We start from the raw sequence: 23,727 nt of genomic DNA, 5'->3' as shown, positions 1-23,727 counted from the left end.
ATCTATCTCTTCCTTCACTTTCTGTAGTAATCCAGGATATATCCAATCCTGCCCTGGGGATTTATCTGTCCTAATGTTTTTCAAAAGTCCCAGCACATCCTCTTAATATCAACATGTTCTAGCATATCAGCTTGTTTTATACTGTCTCCACGAACATCAAGGTCCCTCTCACTGGTGAATACTGAAGCAAAGGATTCATTAAGAACCTCCCCTAGCTCTTCCAACTCCCTACACTTTTCCTCTTCTATCCCTGTTCGGTCCTAACTTCACTCTAGTCATTGTTTTGTTCTTCACATTTGTGTAGAATGTCTTGGAGTTTCCTTAATTATACTTGCCAAGGCCTTCTCCTGCCCACTTCTAGCTCTCCTAAACCATTCCTAAACTCCTTCCTGGCTATCTTATAACTCTCTAGAGCTCTATCTAATTCTTGCTTCCTGAACCTTAAGTAAGTTTCTTTCTTCCTCTGGACTAATATTTCACATCTCTTGTCAAACATGGCTTTCCCTTACCAATCTTTTCCTGTCTCAGTGGGACAAACCTACCTAGAATCCCACCCAAGTGCTCCCAAAACAACTTCCAATTTCCATCATACATGCCCCTGAGAACATCTGTTCCCAATTTACGCTCCCAAGTTCCTGCTTAATAGCATCATAATTAGCACTCCCCCAAATAATTCACATACTATCTACTCCTAACCTTGTCCAAGGCTATGCTAAAGGTTAGAGACATGTGGTCATTGTCTCCAAAATACATACCCACCTAAAGATTTATCACCTGACCAGATATAGTAGATCCAATATGGCTTCTCCTCTAGTTAGCCTGTCCATATATTGTGTCAGGAATCCTTGCTGGATAGGCTAAGAAATTCTACCCTATCTAAGGTGATGCCAATAAATGTTAGGGAATTTTAAGTCATCCATGACAAAAACTTTGTTATTTTTGAACCTTTATAAAATCTACCTCCTGAACTGTTCCTCTATGTATCAGTTGTGGATTAGATAACAGACAGAAAACAAAATCAAAGACTGTGACATCTGACCAATTGCAGGGATTGTTGTATAGGATGGATCTTACTTAACCCAAGCTTTATCAATAATTTGGACAAGGAAAGCCAGTGTAATTTTTCTTTATGTTCTTCTAATGATCACCAAACACCAACAATGCGAAAACGTAACTTATTCTTCACGTGGGTTTTATAGTTTAAAAATAAGTTTATGGTCATGATAAAAACTGGCATACAGCCGAGATCTTTTTAAAACTTTCCTGACAGTGATGACTCATGCCTAGAGCGGAGACAGGCATTATCACAGAGGTGGAAGTGGCCAGCATTAACGATGACAAAGATACGTGGTCCGTTGTTCATCTTGGAATCGACACTGCCAGAAGTTTGTTTTTATTCTTTCCATTATTCATCAGGAGGAAAATTCTGCTCATTTATTGTTAGGGTGGAGACCCAGGCTGACAGTTTGGAGATAGAAGAAGGGGCCAAGGGCAATGAGAACCAGCTGGGTGTTGTTAGAATTTGAAACTGATGTAATGAGGTCTATGAAGGCAATTCTGATCTGAATAAACCTGAAATGGACTTTGTTCAATTTCTGGCTTCATCTCCTACCCAAGCTCCTGAACTTCAGTCGCTCAGTTAGGAGAAAGAGGTAGGAGACCTGCTGAGATGGCTAGCAATGTGCCCAGGTAAGATGTGATCTGTAGAATACTTTACTCTGGTTAAGTGACTGCCCTGTTCTGTAGCTTATATTAGCCAATGCACAAGAACATGGGGCAGTTATCAAAGAGCATGACACCTTCTGCCCAAAACCGGTCCAATATTTCCAGCATTTTTCATTTGTATTATTATGCACTCTGTGAATAGCGCAGTTGAAGATTTAATTGTGAAAATAGCTATTATTCTATCTGTTGTTTGCCTTTGCTTTTTGTACTTTGTTTCTATTAGTTGTGGCCCTTTTAAAAAGGGTAATTTTCTTCATTGGACAACTTTTACTTGTGTTGATGACACTAAGGGAAAATAGGCATCTTAATGGTGCAATAAAAATTGTAAATTGATTCTGATTTAAAAGCAATTGGGCAGGAGTATAAAATCTATCGCCTCTCAAAATTCAATCTTATGTCCCCATTTTGAGAGGTGATGGATAAGGCTAGCCAACAGGGCTCTGGTGAAGATGTATAGGCCAATCCCCTCTACAGTGGGTGCAATGGATTGCAGAAGCATTGATGAACTCCAACCATACCATCGACTTCAGAGGATGATAGAGATAGGTGGTCATTCATGGACTGTGCTCCACTGGGAGCTAAGGGCTCAAGAAGAAGAAGAAGAAGATAAAATCTATGAAAAATACAGGTGTGGGATGGTCTGAACATTGAAATTTGTGCACAGCCCCATTTTTAGTCGCAATAGCAGCCACGCCCACACTGAATGTTAAGCACGAACACAAACAAGCAACCCTATGGTTCAGGGATCTGGAGATTATTGGGAATTTATAATGAGACTATGACACTGGAAATCTATCTTCTGTCATTGGTGTTCATGGAGTTCAAATGAACTTATTCAGCATGCAGCCCATGAGGTGTCGCTTTGTATATGGCAGGACACCGGGCCAAGGGAGGAAATGTTTTCTACCTCAAGTGCACTCAAAGCAGGGGCTGCTGCTCGGTTCAAGTTTTTGAGTGCAACTTGCGGACAATGCACATCATGAGGAAACCTTTCTCAAGCATTCCCATCCCCTCTTGGGGAAGGATAGGATGTTGTTGCCCCGAGAGGCCAGTACTGCTCCGGTATAATCAAGGGCTTTTTTTCCTTTGGACCATCCAATGGGTGCTCATCCCCTCCCCATGTTCATGCAGTGGAGGCCCCTCCCCTCCCCTCTGTAATGCAGTTGACACCCCTAACCCTCCCTGGTCAATCCAGTGGACATCTCTCCTCTTCTCATCAAACCATCGGTCATCCCTTGCCCCATCAATCCAGTAAGTGCCCCTCTCCCGAGTCAAAACGATGGGTGCCCACATCTCCAGCAGCCCAGTGAATACAGAAAAGCATTGGCTTTTCTGTGGAATGAGGTACTGAGGTGCCTAGGAGTGAGACACTCCTCTGTACAGGAGAGGAGGCACTGGTTCAACTGGTAAACAAGGCCATTGGAGTGCGATTCTGGCCTGTAAAGGGGTTGTGGATTAGAAGCACTGGCTTCTCCACTTGAGGTACCCTGTGGCTTTCGGTGATGGGGAGGCACTGGTTTTTCCAGAAGAGGGAGGAACTGGTGTTTAAGGGGAGGACGGATTAGAGGCAGTAACTTCTCTAGACGAAGATGTTCTTGGCTTGACCAGGAGTCGTAGGCACTGCCTAGCTCAACTGGGAAGAGAGGCACCAAATTGCCCAAGGAGGGAGGCAGTGGCCTCTCCATGGAACGCTACTCCCTCCCTGCTCTTACAATTTAGAGTCCATATTTCCTCTGTAGAAACCAGTGCCTGTTCCACCCATGAAAGTCAGTGACAGTGTAACTCCTATAAAAAGCCAAAGCCAAGTAAAATAAACAGTGCCTGTGTATCCTCTGTTTAAAAAAAACAGCGCCTATATCTTTCTCATTCTCCGGCTTCCTCTCAGCAATCACTCTGCCCTCCGGTGCTCCGAGAGCCGGAGTTTCTCTCTCGCTCGGGGCTGACTAAGCCGCGCTTACAACAGCCCCGGCGAATTCCGCCCTCACTTCTGCATTGACTGGGTGTGAGGGCGGCGAGACGACGGGACCCCGGTGAGTATCACGCCGAGCTGGCTGTGAGTGGGAGGACGGCGCATTCCCTTCCTGAGGAGGCAGAACGGGGCGGGGACAGCAGGAAATCCGCTCGAGCAAGAGTGGAATTGTAAACCTAGTCTTCAACTTCGTTTCGAAGGGCCGTGTCTCTCCGGCGATAAATGACCGGCGGTGACCGTTCAGGGTGCCGTGTTCCTGAGATAATTAACCTCTTGACTTGTGCGGTGAAGAAGCGGGGTTCGGACGTAGGATTGTATCCCCTCGTATAAAGGTGGAAGGTCCTTGAAATCCAGGAGAAGGTTTCCGTTGTTCAGCGTGCTGCTTGCTGGTAAATATGTAAACATTTATAAGAATGCACTCATCGTTGTGGGTTGTGACGGCAATTTTACTTGTCGCCTACAAAGAAGCAGGCAGGAATGTTACCTAGAGTTAGTCAGTGTACTTGAGGGAACTACCATATTTTTCAAATCCCAATGTAGTCTGGGAACAGACTTAAAGAAAGGTAAAATATTTTGTGAATGGGGCTGGCGTGTGTGTGTGTGTGTGTGTGTGTATAATAATGCACGGTAGAAAATATGTCATGCAGTTGTACAAGGCGAGTTACAATCCTGGGAAGTTTGGAAAACCCAGAGTTAGGTTCAGTATAGAAGTGGGGAATAGGAGATAAAAATTGTCCGCATCACGTTGAGGTTATTCGCGCTCGTTCGTCCAGTGAGTGGTGCTTGAGGCAGAAACCCTCATCTAAGAAATACTTGGATGCACATGAGATATTCTAACCTACAGGGCTGCAGACCCCAAGCTGGGAAGTGGGATTACTGTGTTTTTCATTGGCATAGCCACCACGTTGTGGTAACTTCCTGTGCTTTAAAGATTTGTTATCACTGAAGGCCATCAAAATAATCCTGAGTTAAGAGGGGATCAGATGGCAATATAGCCAGCATAAGTTGTACTTGATTGCTTCATCAAAACCATGTCAACTTCTAGATGATTAGACATATATACAACATAGTAAATGATTCGACGTAACATCTCAATTTTTCTTTTTTTTCTCTCTCTTTAAGCTGTGAGTCTACAGTATAATATTATATTGCATGTGTAATAGCAAGAATCTGAGGTTCCTTAATGTTTGCTTCAGTTTAGAATACAAGTGTGTTTATGCATTGTAATACACAATTAGTTATATAATGCAGTACATATAGGGAAAGAGACTGCAGTAATGTTCCAAAGCAGCCATGGATCTTGGATTTTAATACAGCAGAACAAACAGAAGCCTAAATTTGATGTAACTCAGAAAGGAGGCTATTCAGCCCATTGTGTCCTTACTGCTTCTTGCAAGTTATCCAATCAGTTCTACTTCCTTTTTATGATGTTTTATTTTGAAAGTTGCCATTAATAGACCATTTGGGATTTTGTATCATGATCTCAAATCGTAAGTGTGGTACCACATCTTATAATGTGTATTAGCTGTGTCTCACTGCTCCTCCCTACTGTGATCACATCACACAGATAAGCTGAGCATACCCAGGTTCTCAGATGCCTACACGTGTCTGTGGTTATATGTAACATGTGTGAGATTTCTTTCAATTGGCTTGGCAGCTACTATCATGCTTTCCTGCCTTGTTCATTGGTGATTCTGTTCCTTGCTCTAGTGTTTACATATATTTTAAGAATAAATCTGCAAACTAAAAAAGAAAGTAATTTATTTTTAAGAATGCTGTTATCTGAGTACTTGCAGCGATGGCAATGCAGGCAAGGATCAAGCTAAAATACCATTGCAGCAGACTTCAAAACAAAATGTTCTGCAGTTATTGAGCAACAGAGCACTACACAATGAACAACACAATTTCTTGTATTATTGCCTCAGTGAATAGACTTAGAAATAACTTAACATAATCTCATAGGAAAATAACTTGTTTCTTTTCTTCAATTGTAAGAACTAAATTAAATGGTATAAAATTTGAAAAAGTTAATAGTATATAACTGATGTTCTTATGTATTGCTGTGATCAAAGCAAAACTAAATGGCATTAACTTTATTGCAATGAATATAATTAATGTCATTACTTTTAAATTTAGAACTCCTTACCTGATGGACACTCAGTTGATCTAATTTAGGTTTTGCACGAGAAGTTGGCAGATATTTGGAGATTCCAATCGCAGGTTGATATATTTTTATTGTACAGGAACTGAAGGAAGCTATTTTCATTAAATATAATGGCTAGATTGGCTCTTTAAGAGCAGAACTGCAAGTTGGCTCTAACCACAAAATCCATAGGGTGAAATAGTATGGATAGTGCAAGCTTAAAATGATGCCATAGACGCAGTTTAATTGTTTCAATAGTGTCAACTCAACACTTTTTGCTCTAGCCTACACGGTATCATTTTTCACTTCAATTCCTATTTGGTTTCAGTGTGAAACTGTTCAAAAACAGCCTCCAAGTTATTTCTTTCACCGTTCCATGGACAACTGATTGTCATTTTGCTTGAAGGCTATTACAGCAGACTATGACAGATGATCCACTTTTATATCTTGTGACTTAGATGATTTGTACATTATTTGGTAGAGTGAAGAAAAGTATGATGTTGAAGAGTGAGTCCCTAAATATTTTTGTTTCAACTCTGGTGCTGATTCTTAGAATTACTCATTGTTGTTTGTAGTAAATGTTCTCTTCATATCCAAAACTGGGGAAGCATTTCCTTGTGTTGGGTCTTGCAAAGTTATGAAGATGCTTTAGAAATGAGTGAGAAATCACTTTTTCCTCTGGAGCCTAAGGTGTCACTTCACAGGAAACAGTTACACTTTTCGCTCTAGTCCATTTTTGGTTTCAGTGTGCTTGTGGTATGGAATTAAATACATTTCAACTGTTCTTATCTCATTACTGACTTTATCTTTTGAATATAGGAGCAGGATTAGGCCTTTATAGTAATGGTCCTAAACTACTTCCATTGTTATGTTAAATTGAGACTGAAATTTAACTCAGCTCAGTTTTTCCTCTGATTCCTTTACCTAAACAAAAATCTACCAATCTGAATTAAAGTTGGCCCAGGGTTTTTGGATAATTGAGTTCCTGGTTTCCAGTAAGGCAAGACAGCAGCTGCGTATATTTATCATGAGGAGGTTGAGGAGATTTGTTTTGTCACCCAAAACACTTGAAAACTTCTATGTATGTAATGTGAAGTGTATTCTGACTGGCTACATCACCGTCTGGTTCAGCATGTGGGGGGGGGGGGGGGGGAGGGGGGGGGAGCTACTGCACAGGATTGAAGTAATCTGCAGAGAACTGTAAATGTAGTTAGCTCCAACATGGGCAGTAGCCTCCGTAACATCCAAGATGTCTTCAAGGAACAGTGCCTCAGAAAAGCAGCTTCCCATCATCAAGGCGACACCACCCAGGACATGTCCTCCTCTCATTGTTACCACCGGGAAGGAGGTACAGAAGCCTGAAGGCACACACTCAGTGATTCAGGAACTGCTTCTTCCCCTCTGCCATCTGATTCCTAAATGGACATTGAGCCCATGAACGCTACCTCACTACTTTTTTTAAAGTTCTATTTTTACACTACTTACCTTGATTGAACTATTTAATATACAGTACATATATATGTACTTAATGTAATTCAGTTTTTTTTCCTATATTTATAATGTAAAGTTAACAAATTTCATGACCTATGCTGGTGATATTGGACCTGATTCTGATTCTTATTCTTAATATGAAAACAATTCTTTACTGATTTGACACTGGGCTGCTCTAATTAAAATTATGTCCTCTTTGTTCTGAGTTGTTGCACCAGAGGATATCTGCTGTATATAATCTCTTCTCATTTCCAATATCTAAATTAGATCAGCCTCGAACTTTCTGAAAGTGAGATTTTTTTGCATGCCTCATGTAATCTTTAAGCCCTGATACAATTTTAATGAAACTACAGTGAATTCCTTTTGAGGACAATGGATCTTTCGAGGTATGATGCCCAGGACTCAAAATAGAACAGGGCTCTGTACAACTGAAGCACCATTTCCTCCCTTTTGAATTCACTTATATAAAGTAAACTTAATGAAGTAGAATTTTTAGAACAAGTAGATCTGATCTCATTTCATTATGCTTGGATGAATTCCACGTCAGGCCCTGGAGGTCTAAATTCAGTGTATTAGTGCCACCTTGTTTTCTCCCCCCCCCCCCCCCCCCATGAAACCTTTTAATTGTTGCACAAGTTACTTGAGTTTTTACATTAGATCGAATGAATCATTTACAATGTTGGTTGATTCCAGCAAAAACATTCTTGGGTTGACTCAGGGCCAGTCATTTCCTTAATACTGCTCTGTAACAGCAATGTCAAGTTTAAATGACTGACTTGTTCAGTTAAACTGCATTTATTATTGTAATAGGCCAGAAGTGAACTTTTAACCCTTCTTAGATTTTCTTTTGTAACACATACAAAATGCTGGAGGAACTCAACAGGTCAGGCAGCATCTATGGAAAGAAATAAGTAGTTGACATTTCGGGCCGAGACCCTTCACCAGGACTCCGACTGAAATGTTGACTTTTTAATCCTTTCCACGGCCCTGCTGGGTTCCTGCAGCATTTTGTATATGTTGATTTAGATTTCCACCATCTGCAAAATCTCTTGTAGTTTAAATTTTATTTGATTATTTTTTGCTGCAACTCCTAAATTAGAAAAGTTTGAACAAAGCAAAGAGGAACTTGTGGCATGAAAAGTCAATACTACTCAACTTTTTATGAATGCTACAGACTCTGTCCCATCTCTAGGGACACCTATGCACGGACAAGTTTGCACAGTAGGCTATATTAGTTCGAAAGTCACTGTATTGACATTTTGTTTCCAAAATACAGAAGAAAGTTTTGGATTTCTGATCTCTGATTCTCTTTTCCTCCTATATAGCAGCAAAGCTGGGATCAATCGTGGTCAGTGAGTAACTCAGTGCCTTTTGGCATGTCATCATTGCGAAGCTTTATCTACTATTCTGGTAAGTTTGGAACTTTTAGCATGTTTTTAATCCAGTTTTACAAAGTTATGGACACCAGCCAGAATTTAAATACAATCTTTCATCTTTATTCATTTGCTGAGTATGGCATATACATGTATCCATATTTATATGCTGACGCTGCTGGTTTGGTTGAATTGTTCTCTGATCTTAGGAATTTCCTTGCAAATATTTCATCACCCTGCAAGGAGATATCATCAGCGTGCTCTTGATTGTGGTGTGTCCTCCGAATTGTTGGCCTTTAGGACGCACTGCAGTCAACAGCACACTGACAACTTCTCCTCAAGTGGTGATAAGACGTTTTCTGGTAACTTGCCAAGGTCGGAGAACAACTCAAACCAACCATCCGAGATGCACATCTTCCAAATCATTTCCATTGACTACTGTATCATATCACATGAGAAAGATGATGCATGGGTGGTCATTGATGCAGATTGGGAAACATTCATTAAACTATGGTCAATTGATGCTTTCACTTTTTTTTGTAACCCGCTCTTCAGCTTATTGCATTAGAACAGGATCCCCAATGTGTGGTTCATGGACCCCTTGCTTAATGGTATTGATCTATAGAATAAAAAGGTTTGGGAACTCTTGCTGCATTAGAGCATGATAACATCACAATGACAGCTTTGATCTTTGTCTGGCTCTCAACACTTCTTCCTTTTCAGTTATTAGAATTAAATGAAGAAAATTGGAATTAGACACAGGTAGAGCATGGACCAACTTGATTGAATGTGACACTTTTTATATAAAAGAAAAGCATGAGGGAACCGGCCTGTGGTGTAAAGGCATCCATCCGCACTGGACTTCGAGGCGAGTGGTCCTGGGTTCACATCCGGCTGGTTCCATGTACGCTTTCCATCCGTGTTGGGATGACAGTTGAGCTAACGACTTGGCTTCGCTTAAAAAAAAGACTAAAAAAAAACTAGTGAAACGGCAAGGTTGCTGCCCGATGCGCCACAGGACGCAGGAAGGAACAACAACATCAACAAAAGCAGGAGGGAGCGTTTAAGGCCAAAAATTAGGCCAAGAGCAAACTCCAGGAAATCTTGTGAAATGAAGGACTTTGTGGCATGTGGAAGCGTGCAGGGCACCAGAGGGGGGATGTGGTAAAACTGGATCGTGATGATAAGGAAAGTTAAAATGGGTTTAAAAATAAGTCCAACAACACACACAAAATGCTGGTGGAACACAGCAGGCCAGGCAGCATCTATAAGGAGAAGCACTGTCGACGTTTCGAGCTGAGACCCTTCATCAGGTCTCGGCTCGAAACGTTGACAGTACTTCTCCTTATAGATGCTGCCTGGCCTGCTGTGTTCCACCAACATTTTGTGTGTGTTGTTTGAATTTCCAGCATCTGCAGATTTCCTCGTGTTTGCTCTTTAAAAATAAGTCAGTTGTGAACAAACGTTTGAAAGAATATCTTTTTGTTTAAAGTTATTTGAAATTGTTTCTCAGTTACAATGATTCAGAACATAATTTAAACTACATGAATTGCTGGTCAGTGGTGCTGAACATGCTATGCAGTCACATTCTACTCTGTCCTTCAAATTCATTCCATTGAAGTAAATTGGAGGAACTTCAGAGGCAAAGTACAACTAGAGAGTGTGTTTAAAGCTATCAAACATGGATGTATTTCAAGGCAAATGGTCATTTAGTTTATGTTTGACAACAGAGCGCAATAGAATTGCATTAACTCTTTCATTTACTTCGTCGTCTACAGGCACATAACCCTAAAAATTGCTGTTAATAAACTTGCTGTTATATCATGAGCCATATTTCGCAACCTCAGATGTTTCATTGTGGAGTAATCTTGTACTGTTTGAGTTTGCTGTACACTAAAGTCATGTTGTAACCTTCAGCCTCTTTAATGCTGTGACATTTACATTGGTAAGAGAGCTTTTCGTATCAATTGGAACAATTCATATAATTGACATTCACTTGACAGTTAGATAAAGCAGTTTTGCAGAGTTTCAGAGTTTCTACATTGATTAAAACCATGTCTCAGAGTTTATACATTGATTGCAATGTCAGGCTTGATAGATGTCCCATCATTATCACATGACTGTTGACATATTTTCAGTGTTGAAGTACTGGTTGAACTACAGAAAAAGTAATGTGTGTAAATTGGGTTAAATGATGGGTTAATACAATGGAGATCTAGTTCCCCTTATGTCTATAAGTCAACATTTCAAACATCACATCAGTGTCTTATGACTGTAATGCTAAGGTTTTGAACTCTCTATGACTTTTCACTTCATTAACATAAAAGTCTATGTGTGCTTTAGTTAAATAGCAGATGAATGGTAATTTTGTTTGAAATAAAATGAGATTTTAATTTGCACTGATTAGTTATTGATTCAGAAGCATTTGGAACAATTGTAATTATAATCAACAAGCATTGTCTTTGTCAATGTAATGCAGGGCTGGATATATTTAATGTAATTATTGTACATTAAAGGTTTTGCTCTGTCAAGTGATTAGTGAGTTGGAAGTGTTAGCCTTCAAAGTATCATAGAGGTGTGTGATTGAAAGGCAGAAAATGCCTGTTTCCTGGGTAGTATGAAACCAGAGTGTTGTAAATTGGCTTGGTAATAAGAGGCTGTGTGTGACAATCAAGGACTAGTTTTAAGATTGGAGATCTGTGACCAGTGGTGTAATGCAGAGAATGAAGCAGGTGACCTTGCTGTTTATTATATACATTAATAAACTGGACAACAAGTTTTTCAAAAATATTGCTTCCTCAGAAAAATATTTTGGTTTATGCTAGGCTGCTTGAAGCTGAACACAAACATGCTATTAGACTACTTGTATCACATAGGAATTTGGAGAACCAAGAAATTAATTTCTATTGAATGTTATGTGTTTAATTGCCTAATGGTGCTGACACCATAATAGTTCAACTAGGTTAAAAATGCTTTGTTGATGATTTTCATTTGCATTCAGTGCCTAAGGCTTAATCACCAGCATTGATGAATTCCAGTTTCCCTGATACCATTTCTCCATGACTGTGATGTCCTGGTGAAACTTTTCATCATGCTCTTCACTGACTAACACCAAGATCTGCAGGGAAGAAGTCTTAAGTGGGACTGCAGAAGATGAATGTTCAGTGACATGTTTGCTTTATGGTTTCATGGGCAACATTTTAATTATCTTGAATTATGAATTGAAATGACAAATATAGGCTTTTTTTTAGAAGAATGTGATAGGGAAATTTCATGGTGTCTTTCATTATCAGCAGCTCAAAATCCATTAGTATTCAGGAAACAAAATTTTTGCTCAGTGTAATCTGTACACGAATATAGGAGATATGAATAATGAGTTTACATGATGTGAAAATTGTGCCAACTGGTGGTGTAATGGCATCAGCACTGGACCTTGAGGCGAACGGTCCTTGGTTCGAATCTGGCTGGCCCTTTTGGACGCTTTCAATCCTCACTGGGTTCGGCATTGAGCTCGCAGCTCGTCCTCGTTTTTTTAAAGAAAATAGACAGAAATGCTAAAGAAATGATAAGGCTGCTGCTTGATGTGCTATAAGGCACAGAGAGGAATAACAATGATGTGATATTACCGATGATGAGAAGGATTATCTTAAACTGGAGAATGATGTTACCATGAGTTGGTAAAGTGGGCTAAAAATGACAGATGGAATTTTAACCCACAAAAAAATGTGAAGTTATATATTTTATGAGGACCAATACGATGAGGATATGCACAATGAATAGTAGCTTTGTCGGAAGTACTGAGGAACAGAGAGGTACTTTTCTGAAATATTAATTGAAAGGAAAAAATGAAAAAATTGCTAAAAAAATACAGAAAAAGCAAAATCATAAATATTCTATGGTTTACCATTTTCACTTGATATTATTGCCTTCAATGAATCCTTGAATCCTAAATTGAGTATATTTGCTGTGTATGAATGAATTAATTTATTTAAATCTTACATCCATCCCACAATGTGAGGGAGTAAAAATCTTTGCGCTATGACTTTATTGCAATGTACAGACATGTGAATTTAAAAGTCTAATGGCTCGTAGAAAGAAGCTGTCCTGTAGCCTGTTGGTCCTGGCTTTAATGCTGTGGTACTGTTTGCCAGACGGAAGCAGCTGAAACAGTTTCTGGTTGAGGTGACTGGTGTCCCCAGTGATCCTCCAGGTCTTCTTTCTGCCCCTGCTGCTGTAAATGTCCTCAATGGAGGGGAGTTCACATCCACAGATGCACTGGGCTGTCCACACCGCTCACTTGAGTGCCCAGCATTCAAAGTTGGTGCAGTTCCCATACTAGGGGGTGATACAGCCAGTCAGGATGTTCTCAATGGTGCCCCTATAGAAGGTCTTGAGGATTTGGGGGCCTGTGCCGCACTTCTTCAGTCGCCTGAGGTGGAAGAGATGCTTTTGTGCTTTTTTTTGCCACACAGCCGATGTGTACAATCCAAGTGAGATCTTCACTGATGTGCATACTGAGGAATTTGAAACTACTCACTCTCTCAACTGCAGTCCCATTGATGTTAATCAGGACGAGCCTGTCTCCACTCCTTCTGTAATCCACGATCAGCTCTTTTGTTCTTTGGACACTGAGAGGGGAGTTGTTATCTTGGCCCTACTGTGTCAGGGAGTCAACCTCTCCTCTATAGGTAGTCTTGTCACTGCTTAAAATAAGGCCAATATTAAGGGATAGTGGTCAATCACACAGTATGTAGTATAGAAACGTATAAATATTACCAGAAGTACAAACTGTAAAGAGTTAAAGTCTATTCAAATTTCTGGGTATATGGGTTAGTTCTCTTCCTTCAACTACAAACGTACATACTGGCCACAAATCTGGTGTTGAGAAATTTCAACTTCTGCTACGACACCTGTCAGTGGCAATTGCCAAATTGTAGGCTTGGCCTTTGACTATTCAAATTTCTGAGCCATGATGGTTCAGTCCTAATGTGTGCCTCTATTTCTGAACTGAGATGGATGTTGTGGGCCTGGAGTTTTGTAATAAGTTGGATTTAGTACTGTTTATCATTGGTGGGGAAAACCTGAGCACTGAAGCTTGCAGCAAGCAGCAAACTGAGGTAAGAGGAAGTCTCATGATAGTTTGTCATGGATGAGATGGCTCTTGCAGCAGGAAAGATCAATTTAACTTTTGATAGAGATAGCTGTTAAGGGTCTGGTCAGAAAAGCTGTTATTGCCAGTAGGAATACGATCAATAGAATATAAGTGTAAGGTGAAGAGCAACAGAACAAAGTCGAACGTGAAGAAGTTAATTTTTCCATGCAGCAAGTAGTTATGATGTCGAATTTCCTTCTTGAAGAGACAACCGATACAGATTGAAAGATTGCAGGGCTCCAGGAAAATTGAACAAACTGGGTTGCTTGCTGAGAGCCAGCACTGACTTGAGGGACCAATTGGCTTCCTGTGTTGTAAAGATGAGATGATACCTCTGAGAACATTAACTCAAAATTCATTTGTGCTCCCAAACCTTTATAGCATACTCCGTTATTTCATAGAACATAAAGTTCTCGATCTTATCATGGTTTACTATTTGAATGTGTTTTGGGCATTTTTCCTATTCAGTAGGTTGGCTAAACCACTCAATTGTAAACAAAATTTCCCCATCACCCTTCCCCCCCCCCACTTCCTCTATTCCCCATTCTGACCTTTTATTACTCCTCTCCTGCCTAGGACTTCCCTCTGGGTCCCCTCCTCCGTGCCTTTCTCCTATAGTCCACTCTCCTCTCCTCTCCTCTCAGATTCTTTCTTCTCTAGCCTTTGACCTTTCTCGCCCACCTGGCTTCACCTATCAACTTCCAGCTAGCCTCCTTCCCCTCCCCCCACCTTCATATTCAGACTTCTTCCCCTTCCCTTTCGGTCCTGAGATGGTCCAGCCTAGAAATGCCACTGTTTACTTTTTCCATAGATGCTGCCTGACCTGTTGAGTTCCTCCAGCATTTTGTGTGTGTTGCTTTGGATTTCCAGCATCTGCAGATTTTCTGCTGTTTGTAAAGCTGCATTATGTTCTCTTTCCAAATCTGCTCACATTAAATATGTGTAATACAAGGCATGATTATGCAAGTATGAAGGACATTTAGACAGAGAAAAAAAAAGAGATAAAGCTGTTTAAAATGAACTCTAGGAGTTCATGAGGACAGCACCACCCAGAAATCATTGAAGCCACATGTAACAATGCAGTGTAGGTTCCATTTTTATCAGGACAGGTATTATAATAGTGTTTTTCACAGCCTATCCAGTCAGCTTCATCTTGTTGAGATTTTTTTGGTTTCAAAAATAATGTTGGAAAAATTAATGCTTATTACACTGATTTAAGCCATAGCTTTCCCTTGCTCTTATCTCTCTCTCGCTTGCTCTCGCCCCTATTTCCCCACCTTCACTTTCAGAGCAGCCTTGAAGTTCTTGATGACCTTGGTCCTAACTTCTGCAAGTGTCCTAAGAAACACTCGGCTTCAGATATCAGATCATTAGACCTTGGTGGTATTTTGATAACTTGCTTCTGTGAAGGGTCTATAAATTGCCCTTAGATTTCTCCAATGACCAGACCTAATTTAAAACAGTTCAAATAGATTTAAAAAGTAGATTAACTTACAAATATTTGAATATAGTTGCAATTTATTAAAAATATAAAATTAACCTAAACCAGAAGAAATTAACAAACCTCCAAGCTGTACTAGACCATTCCATCAAGCAGTACCATCACCTGCAGGTTCCCTTCCAATCCTAAACCAAAATATATAGAAGAGTCTCGACCTGAAATGTCAATCATCTGTTCATTTCCATGGATGCTGCTTGATCTGTTGAGTTCCTCCATCATTTTGTGCGTGTTGCTATATGTAGTTGGTTCAGTTTTGTTGGGTCTCCATCCTGGTATTTCCTGCCCAACAGCATTGTGTGTATACATTCACCAGAAGGACAGAGTGGTTCAAGAAGCTGGTTCATCACTATTCACTCATAGACTTTCAGGAATGGGCAACAGATGTTGACCTTGCCCATCCTTAAAAAAAACTCTATCAACTGACTTTTTTGAATTCCTTAGTTTAAAGCTGCCAATAAGGTTACTTATTTGAGAACAATACTTTTATAGGGTAGATTTAAGATTCAAGAACAAAAATATGGGCAATCCTGGAGCTTATGTTACTGTTGTGGCATTTATAGGGACCATTAATCTGTGCAGAAGGTAGAGATATTGAATGAGGGACATGAGCTCAGAAATTTTCCACTCCATATTTTCTCAGGATTACAATTATTATTGGATAATTATTGAAAACATTACTGTATCTTAACTCTTCTTCCAGAATTATATTCGTACACTAAATGGTGTGATTTAGTGGGTGTGTGTGTTTGTGTTGCTGTTTTAGAAAAATCTGTCGGGTACATAAAGAGCATTTTTCACATCTGTTGGTGAGTTTTCAAGGAAATGGCATTTCTTTAAAAATTCATCAGGTTTGGAAATGGTGAAAAGTGGATGTTAATGGATCTGCTCTTCCTTAGATCATTTAGAAGTATTACTTGGAAATATTCATTAATAATAATTAATTAGGCACGACTCGAGTAGCAGCAGTACTCTCAATGGATACAAATAAATATTCCCATTTCAGCCTGGCACAGCTAAAAAGCACAACTGCCTCCAAGGTCAGTACAGTCAACAAAGATGTCTGAATGAGTTTAAGTGAACTATCGCTGCTTAAAACTGATGGAAACAACACCGATTGTGGTCGGAAGTGCCCACGGAGGACACCTCGGAGGAAGCATGGGCGTAAATCAGGATTACAAGTGCGTTTAAGGAAACAGGGATTTAAACTCCCAACACTGATGATCTTGCTGGCGAACGTGCAGTCTCTGGTGAATAAAATCGATGATCTCAGAGCCAAGGTGCTGAATCAGAGGGACATTGGGACCGCTTATGTCCTTTGTTTCACAGAATCCTGGTTAACCCCTTCTGTACCGGATGCAGCGATCCAGATCGACTTGTTTACTGTCAGGATAGATCTATAGAGTCTCTCAAAAGCAGAGGTGGAGGAGTATGCCTCATGATCAACTCTTCTTGGATCAACTCTTCTTCAGTGCTGTTCTTCAATTCTGTTCACCAGACCTGGAGTATCTAGCAGTAAAGTGCTGTCCTTTTTACCTATCACGGGAGTCCTCTGGGGTCACTTTGGTAGCAGTATACATTTCACCTCAGGCCAATGTCAAACAGGCTTCAGATGATCTGAGCAATGGGATCAACATGCATGAAACAGCGCACCCTAACGCCTTCACCATTGTTCTGGGAGATTTTAACCAGGCCAGTCTGAAAAAATCGCTAAGTTATTACCATCAACAGATCACTTGCAATACCAGAGGAATCAACACACTGGACCATAGCTACATCACCGTCAAGAATGCCTATCGTGCTATTCCACGCCCTCACTTCAGGAAGTCTGATCACCTGGCTGTACTTCTACTCCCTGAGTATAGGCAGAGACTGAAGACTGCAGCACCACCAGTGAGGTCCAAGAAGGTTTGGACAAGGGAAGCACAGGAGCTCCTACAGGACTACATGGAATCGGTGGACTGGACTGTATTCAGGGATTCATCTTCGAACCTGGATGAGTATGCTGCAGTTGTTACCGACTTGTGTGGATGAGTGTGTGCCTACAAAGTATTACTGTACATTCCCAACCCAAAAGCCGTGGATGAACCAGGAGGTATGTCATCTGCTGAAGGCTAGACCTGTGGCATTCAAGTCTGACAACCCAGGCCTGTGCCAGAAAACCAGGTATAATTTGCAGAGGGCTATTTCAAGGATAAAGAGACAATTTCAAACGAGGTTGGAGACGACATCGGATGCATGGCAACTCTGGCAGGGACTGCAAGACATTACTTCCTACAAAGCGAAACCCAATAGCATGAATAGCAGCGATGCTTCACTACCAGATGAACTCAACACCTTCTCTGCCCACTTTGAAAGGGAGAACACAACTACAGCTGTGAAGATCCCTGCTCAGAGGCCGATGTTAGACTGTCTTTAAAGAGAGTGAACCCCCGCAAGGCAGAAGGTCCCGATGGAGTATCTGGTAAGGCTCTGAAAACCTGTGCCAACCAACTAGCGGGAGTATTCAAGGACATTTTCAACTTCTCACTGCTACAGGCAGAAGTTCCCACTTGCTTCAAAAAAACAACAATTATACCAGTGCCTAAGAAGAATAATGTGGGCTGCCTTAATGCCTATCACCTGGTAGCAGTCACATCGACAGTGATGAAATGCTTTGAGAGGTTGGTCATGACTAGACTGAAATCCTGCCTCAGCAAGGACCTGGACCCATTGCAATTTGCCCATCACCACAATAGGTCAATGGCAGATGCAATCTCAATGGCTCTCCACACGGCTTCAGACCACCTGGACAACACAAACACCTAAGTCAGGATGCTGTTCATCGACTATAGCTTAGCATTAAATACCATCATTTCCACAATCCTGATTGAGAAGTTGCAGAACCTGGGCCTCTGTACCTCCCTCTGCAATTGGAATCTTGACTTCCTAACCGGAAGACCACAATCTGTGTAGATTGGTGATAATATATCCTCCTCGCTGACCATCAACGCTGGTGCATCTCAGGGGTGTGTGCTTAGCCCACTGCTCTACTTTCTATGTACACATGACTGTGTGGCTAGGCATAGCTCAAGCACCATCTATAAATTTGCTGGCAATACAGCCATTGTTGGTAGAATCTCAGGTGATGACGAGAGGGCGTACAGGAGTGAGATATACCAACTAGTGGAGTGGTGCCGCAGCAACAACCTGGCACTCAACGACATTAAGACAAAAGAGCTGATTGTGGACTTCAGGAAGGGTAAGATGAAGGAACACACACCAATCCTCGCAGAGGGATCAGAAGTGGAGAGAGTGAGCAGCTTCAAGTGTCAAGATCTCTGAGGATCTAACCTGGTCCCAACATATCGATGTAGTTAGAAAGAAGGCAAGACAGGGGCTATACTTTATTAGGAGTTTGAGTGTATTTCTTGACATGCCAAATCTCTTCAAGGACTTCCATAGTTGTACTGTGGAGAGCATTCTGACGGGCTGCATCACTGTCTGGTATGGAGGGGCTACTGCACAGGACAGAAAGAAGCTGCAGAAGGTTGTAAATCTAGTTAGCTCCATCTTGGGTACTAACCTACAAAGTACCCTGGACCTCTTTAGGGAGCGGTGTCTCAGAAAGACAGCGTCCATTACTAAGGACCTCCAGCACCCAGGGCATGCCCATTTCTCACTGTTACCATCAGGTAGGAGGTACAGAACCCTGAAGGGACACACTCAGCGATTCAGGAACAGCTTCTTCTCTGCAATCTGATTCCTAAATGGACATTGAATCTTTGGACACTAACTCACTTTTTAAAAAATATACAGTATTTCTGTTTTTGCATGTTTTGTAATCTATTCAATAGATGTAATTGATTTACTTGTTTATTTATTATTATTTTTATTTATTATTTTTTTCTCTGCTAGATAATGTATTTCATTGAACTGCTGCTGCTAAGTTAACAATTTTCACATCACATGCTGGTGATAATAAACCTGATTCTGATGATTTTCTGCCCTCTGAATCCAGTTCAAAAAAACCTGTTGCTATTCTAAGAATCTTGCTGAATACAATCCACTGGATTTTTTTCACTGAAAATTTTGGAAATAGTTTAAATAAACTCTGTATTTTGACTGTAGGTAGAAATTCCTATAAGGATATGACCCATGCAGAGCCCAAGGGAAACCTTTCTTTTGATGGACAGAAATAAACATCCTAGCAATGGTTTACAACAGGCGAGCAAAAATTGTCCTTGTCTAAGTTTTAATCTCATGTGTTCAAAAGCGATTGCAGAATCGCAGCTGTTAAAAAAATGGTTGTCATTTTATATGGTTACAGTGGAAGATAATAAATTAATTATATTCTGGGGGAGACAAAAAATCCAACAGCTTTTCAAGTCGAAGTCTGTTGCTGAAGATTTGGTATTGGGCTTGGCCAGAAGTTCCTATTTTATAACTGTCTGCATGATGTTTCACATGATGTAAAACTAAAATACTGCACCAGCATGTCATACATTAAAGATCCAAGATTCATTCATTTTCAAAGAATGTATAAATTATGCAACCTTGAGATTTGATTGCTCACAGGTAGGCACAAAGCAAGAAACCTGAAAGAACCCAATTAAAGAAAAAAAAGAACAAAAATAATAACAAAAGAGCAGCGCTCGATGCACAAGAGAAAGGAAAAAATAAAAATAACATGGAAACAATTGAAACAAACACAAACAGCATTCTGAACCAAAGTTGATTGCACCACATACTAAGATCTGATGTAGCACAATGAAAATATTCAATGCCTATTGATAATTAAGGGGAAATTTGTATTTATTTTGCTGCGTTGTTTTATATAACAGACCTTCAGTGAAAGGTGCTGGAATTATTCCATACTGCCTATGTTTATTTTATCTTATTTAGAGTTGATTATGTTTAATTAAAGTCCAACATTGTTCCTTAAATGCATACGTTGCTGAGATGAGGCTGGGGAAGCTAATCTTACAAATTCCAGTTTTGGACGAGTACCATGCCCAGTGTTATGTAACTACGGCATTTCCCAGACATTGAATCCAAATAAATGGCAATGATCACTTTCAATTCTAGTTTTAGTTTCTTTTGATAAATGTCTAATTATGTCATTTCTGACATGACATACAGTCGATGCTCTGACTTAGATCAATAAGAAGTGCGTCCTATTAATAATATCTAAATGGAAAACAGCTTTAAAATGTTTATTCCAGCTAAGAATAAATATAGTATTTTACAGGTCAGTGCAAAGACTCAAAACAGCTCTATAGCTTGCTGGAGTTCTTTTACTAGTATAGGCGATGTTATACGGTCATGTCCAATTAAGTTATTCCCAGGAGGTGCAAGAGGCTGCAGATGCTGGAATATGGAACAATTTAGAAAAAAACATGAAAAAACAAGTTCTGGAGGAACTCAGTAGTCAGTCAGCATCTGTGGTGGCAAAATCAGAATCCGAATCAAGTTGCGTATCACTGGCATATATCATGAAATTTGTTGGCTTGTACAATGCTATATATATTTGCACTACTTATTTAATTTAAAAAGTAGTAAGGTAGTGTTCATGGGTTCACTGTCCATTCAGAAGTTGGATGGCAGAGGGGAAAAATCTGTTTCAAATCATTGTGTGTGTGCCTTCAGGCTTCTACAATACCTCCTTCCTGGTGGTAGCAACGAGAACAAGGCATGATCTGGGTAATCGGGGTCCTTAATGATGGACACCGTCAGATGTTTGGATGTTTCCTGAAATCAAACCCAAAGTGTCAACCACCCCTTTGTCTCCTCAGATGCTGCTTCACTCACTCGTTCTTCCAGCATTTGGCTTTGTCTCTCCCTCTCCCTCTCCGCCTGTCTATCTCTGTCTCTTTTTATTCCCATGTCTGAAAAGTCAAAAGAATACCACTCCTAATTTCTATCATTTCTGGTCTCTTAACCTAACTCTGTGTTACTGCCATGAGACGTTGAATAGAAACATGTCCATTTTTTTTCTAAAAACAACCGAAGGAAATTATGTCACTTCAGAATCAATTTGTAATGCCTTGTTTAGTACTTTGTTACTAAATAAGTCTTGCTGCAATCCTTCCTCTGCTTATGTGGCTTCGATCAAAGGAATTATGCAATTCTTCCAGCGGTACTTCAATTCTAGTGCTATCAATATCACTGTTACTACAACTGACACTGTCCCTGTGCCTCAAAACCCTGCATTGTAACAATGCAAGAGGTACAATCCGGAATGATGGCAGAAATAACCACAACTGTAATTTTGTCATTAACTGCCTTGGCACCAGCTGCATGTTCCAAACATGAAAACCATATTAGTAGAAGCATGATTTAGAAAAACAATATATTATTGGAATAACTTTCTAAGCATTAAAAAAACCAATCAAGACACAGGAAAAACTCAGCCTTTTGAAACTAGGTGAATGACCTCTGAGGTTAGCTATTTTTCACTTCTGCAGGTGTTGCCTGGCCTGATAGGTATTTCCAGCATTTTTTTCCTGAAGGTCCCAGCTGGATTGGTGGTCTGTCTGGTTCCATTTCAAAACTGGTCTGAGATTTTATGACAAAATGTGCCAAGCCTGCAGATAGTTGAACATGCTCTCGGGGTCACTGGCTCCAGCAGTGCCTGATCCTGAAGAAAGACCTGATCCTGGAGATTCTCCAGTCCTTCTGAAGGTCTCGGCCCGAAACATCGACTGTACTCTTTTGCATAGAAGCTGCCTGGCCTGCTGAGTTCCTCCAGCGTCGTGTTGTGTATTGACTGAGTATTAGGAGTCATTTCACTTGGCATCTTTTTGAACCTTCTTGCCTGTTTGGGTTATACAGAATAGACATGTTTAACTTGGGTGCTCAGAATGTGTTAGATAGTAATTTTATGCCATTGGTGGTGTGAAGTAATATGTTTTACAGGCTGACCAGAGCTAATAACTAAAAGGTGAGAGGCAACACTAACAATACTGCAGGCACAATGAGAATTTTCTGCTTGAAGTAAAATGTAATTCTGTTGCTGCCTTGTGGTTGAATGCTTAATCATCGGACCTCCATGCACAGGTGTCCCCCACTTTACGAATGTTTGATTTACACCACTTCGCTTTTAGAAAAGACCTACGTTAGTAACCTGTTTTCACATTACAAAGAAGATTTTTGCTTTTACAAAAATTTTTCCCATATAAATTAATGATTCTTCACTTTACGCCATTTCAGCTTAAAGGTTTCATAGGAACGCTCTACCTTTGTAAAGGGGGGGGGGGGGGGAAACACCTGTATTGGAGCCAAAACAATTGTCCTGTCCTCTGTGCCTTTACGTCTCAGAGTGAGTTATTGATGGTGCATCATGTACACAAGGACTTAGCCTCCACAGCTGCTTGTAGTAAAGAAATCCACAGATTCACCACCCTCTGGCTAAAGAAATTCCTCTTCATCTCCATTCTGAAAGGACAACCCTTTATTCTGAGGCTGTGTCCCCTACTCTTAGACTCTCTCACCATAGGAAACATTCTCTCCACCTCTACTCTATCAGGGCCTTTCACCATTCAATAGATTTCACCCCATCATTCTTCTGAATTCTAGTGAATACAGGTCCAGAGCCATCAGGCGTTCTTCGTATGACAAGCTATTCAATCCTGGAATCATTTTATTGATCCTCCTTAAAATCCTCTCCAGTTTCAGCACAGCCTTTTTAAGATAAGGGGCTCAAAACTGCTCACAATAGAGGCCTCACCAGTGCTTTATAAAGTCTCCACATTGCATCCTTACTTTTATATTCTAGTCCTCTTGAAATCATTGCTAACAATGCATTTGCCTTCCTCATCACAGACTTAACCTGCAAATTAACCTTTATGGAATCCTGCACAAGGGCTCCCGAGTCCCTTTGCACTTCAGTTTTATGTATTTTCTTTCCATTTAGGAAATGGTCAACCCTTTCATTTCTTCAACCAAAGTGCATGGCATGACCATACACTTCCTGACATTGTATTCCATCTGCTATTTCCTTCCCCATTCTCTCAATCTGTCAAAGTCCTTCTGTGGCCTTTCTACTTCCTCAAAACTACCTGCCCTCCACCTAACTTCATATCGTCTACAAACTTTGCAACAAAATCCATCAATTCCATCATCCAAATCAATGACATCATAACATAAAAAGAATTGGACCCAACACAGACCCCTGTGGAACCAATCAGAAAGTCTCCCTTTAGTTCCACACTTTTCCTCCTGCCAACTAGCCACTGCTTTATCCATGCTGGAATCTTTTGTGGAATACTATGGGCTCATAGCTTCTTAAATAGCACCGTGTCAAAGGCCTTCTGAAAATCCAATTAGCAACATCAACTGATTCTCCTTTTTCTATTCTGCTTGTTACTTCTTCACAGAATTCCAACAGGTTTGTCA

The 23,727-nt window shown here is 40.4% G+C and overlaps 1 protein-coding gene across 3 annotated transcripts in view; it reads left to right on the top strand.

The window, feature by feature from the left end:
* The first annotated feature begins 3,635 nt into the window (after positions 1-3,635).
* The window catches only part of atp8b4 (ATPase phospholipid transporting 8B4), a 294,774-nt gene continuing 274,682 nt past the window's right edge, over positions 3,636-23,727 (top strand). The window contains exons 1-3 of one of the 3 annotated variants that reach the window (XM_073033107.1): positions 3,636-3,755; positions 3,895-4,083; positions 8,654-8,738. The gene's annotated coding sequence lies outside the window, so the exon portion shown is untranslated. Of the gene's footprint in view, positions 3,756-3,810; positions 4,084-8,653; positions 8,739-23,727 lie in introns of those variants that run through there. The other 2 variants (XM_073033108.1, XM_073033106.1) reach the window with 2 other exon arrangements.

Source organism: Hemitrygon akajei, chromosome 30 (genome assembly GCF_048418815.1).
Source record: "Hemitrygon akajei chromosome 30, sHemAka1.3, whole genome shotgun sequence".
Taxonomy (NCBI): Eukaryota; Metazoa; Chordata; class Chondrichthyes; order Myliobatiformes; family Dasyatidae; genus Hemitrygon; species Hemitrygon akajei.
This window is presented reverse-complemented; position numbering and strand designations above follow the sequence as displayed.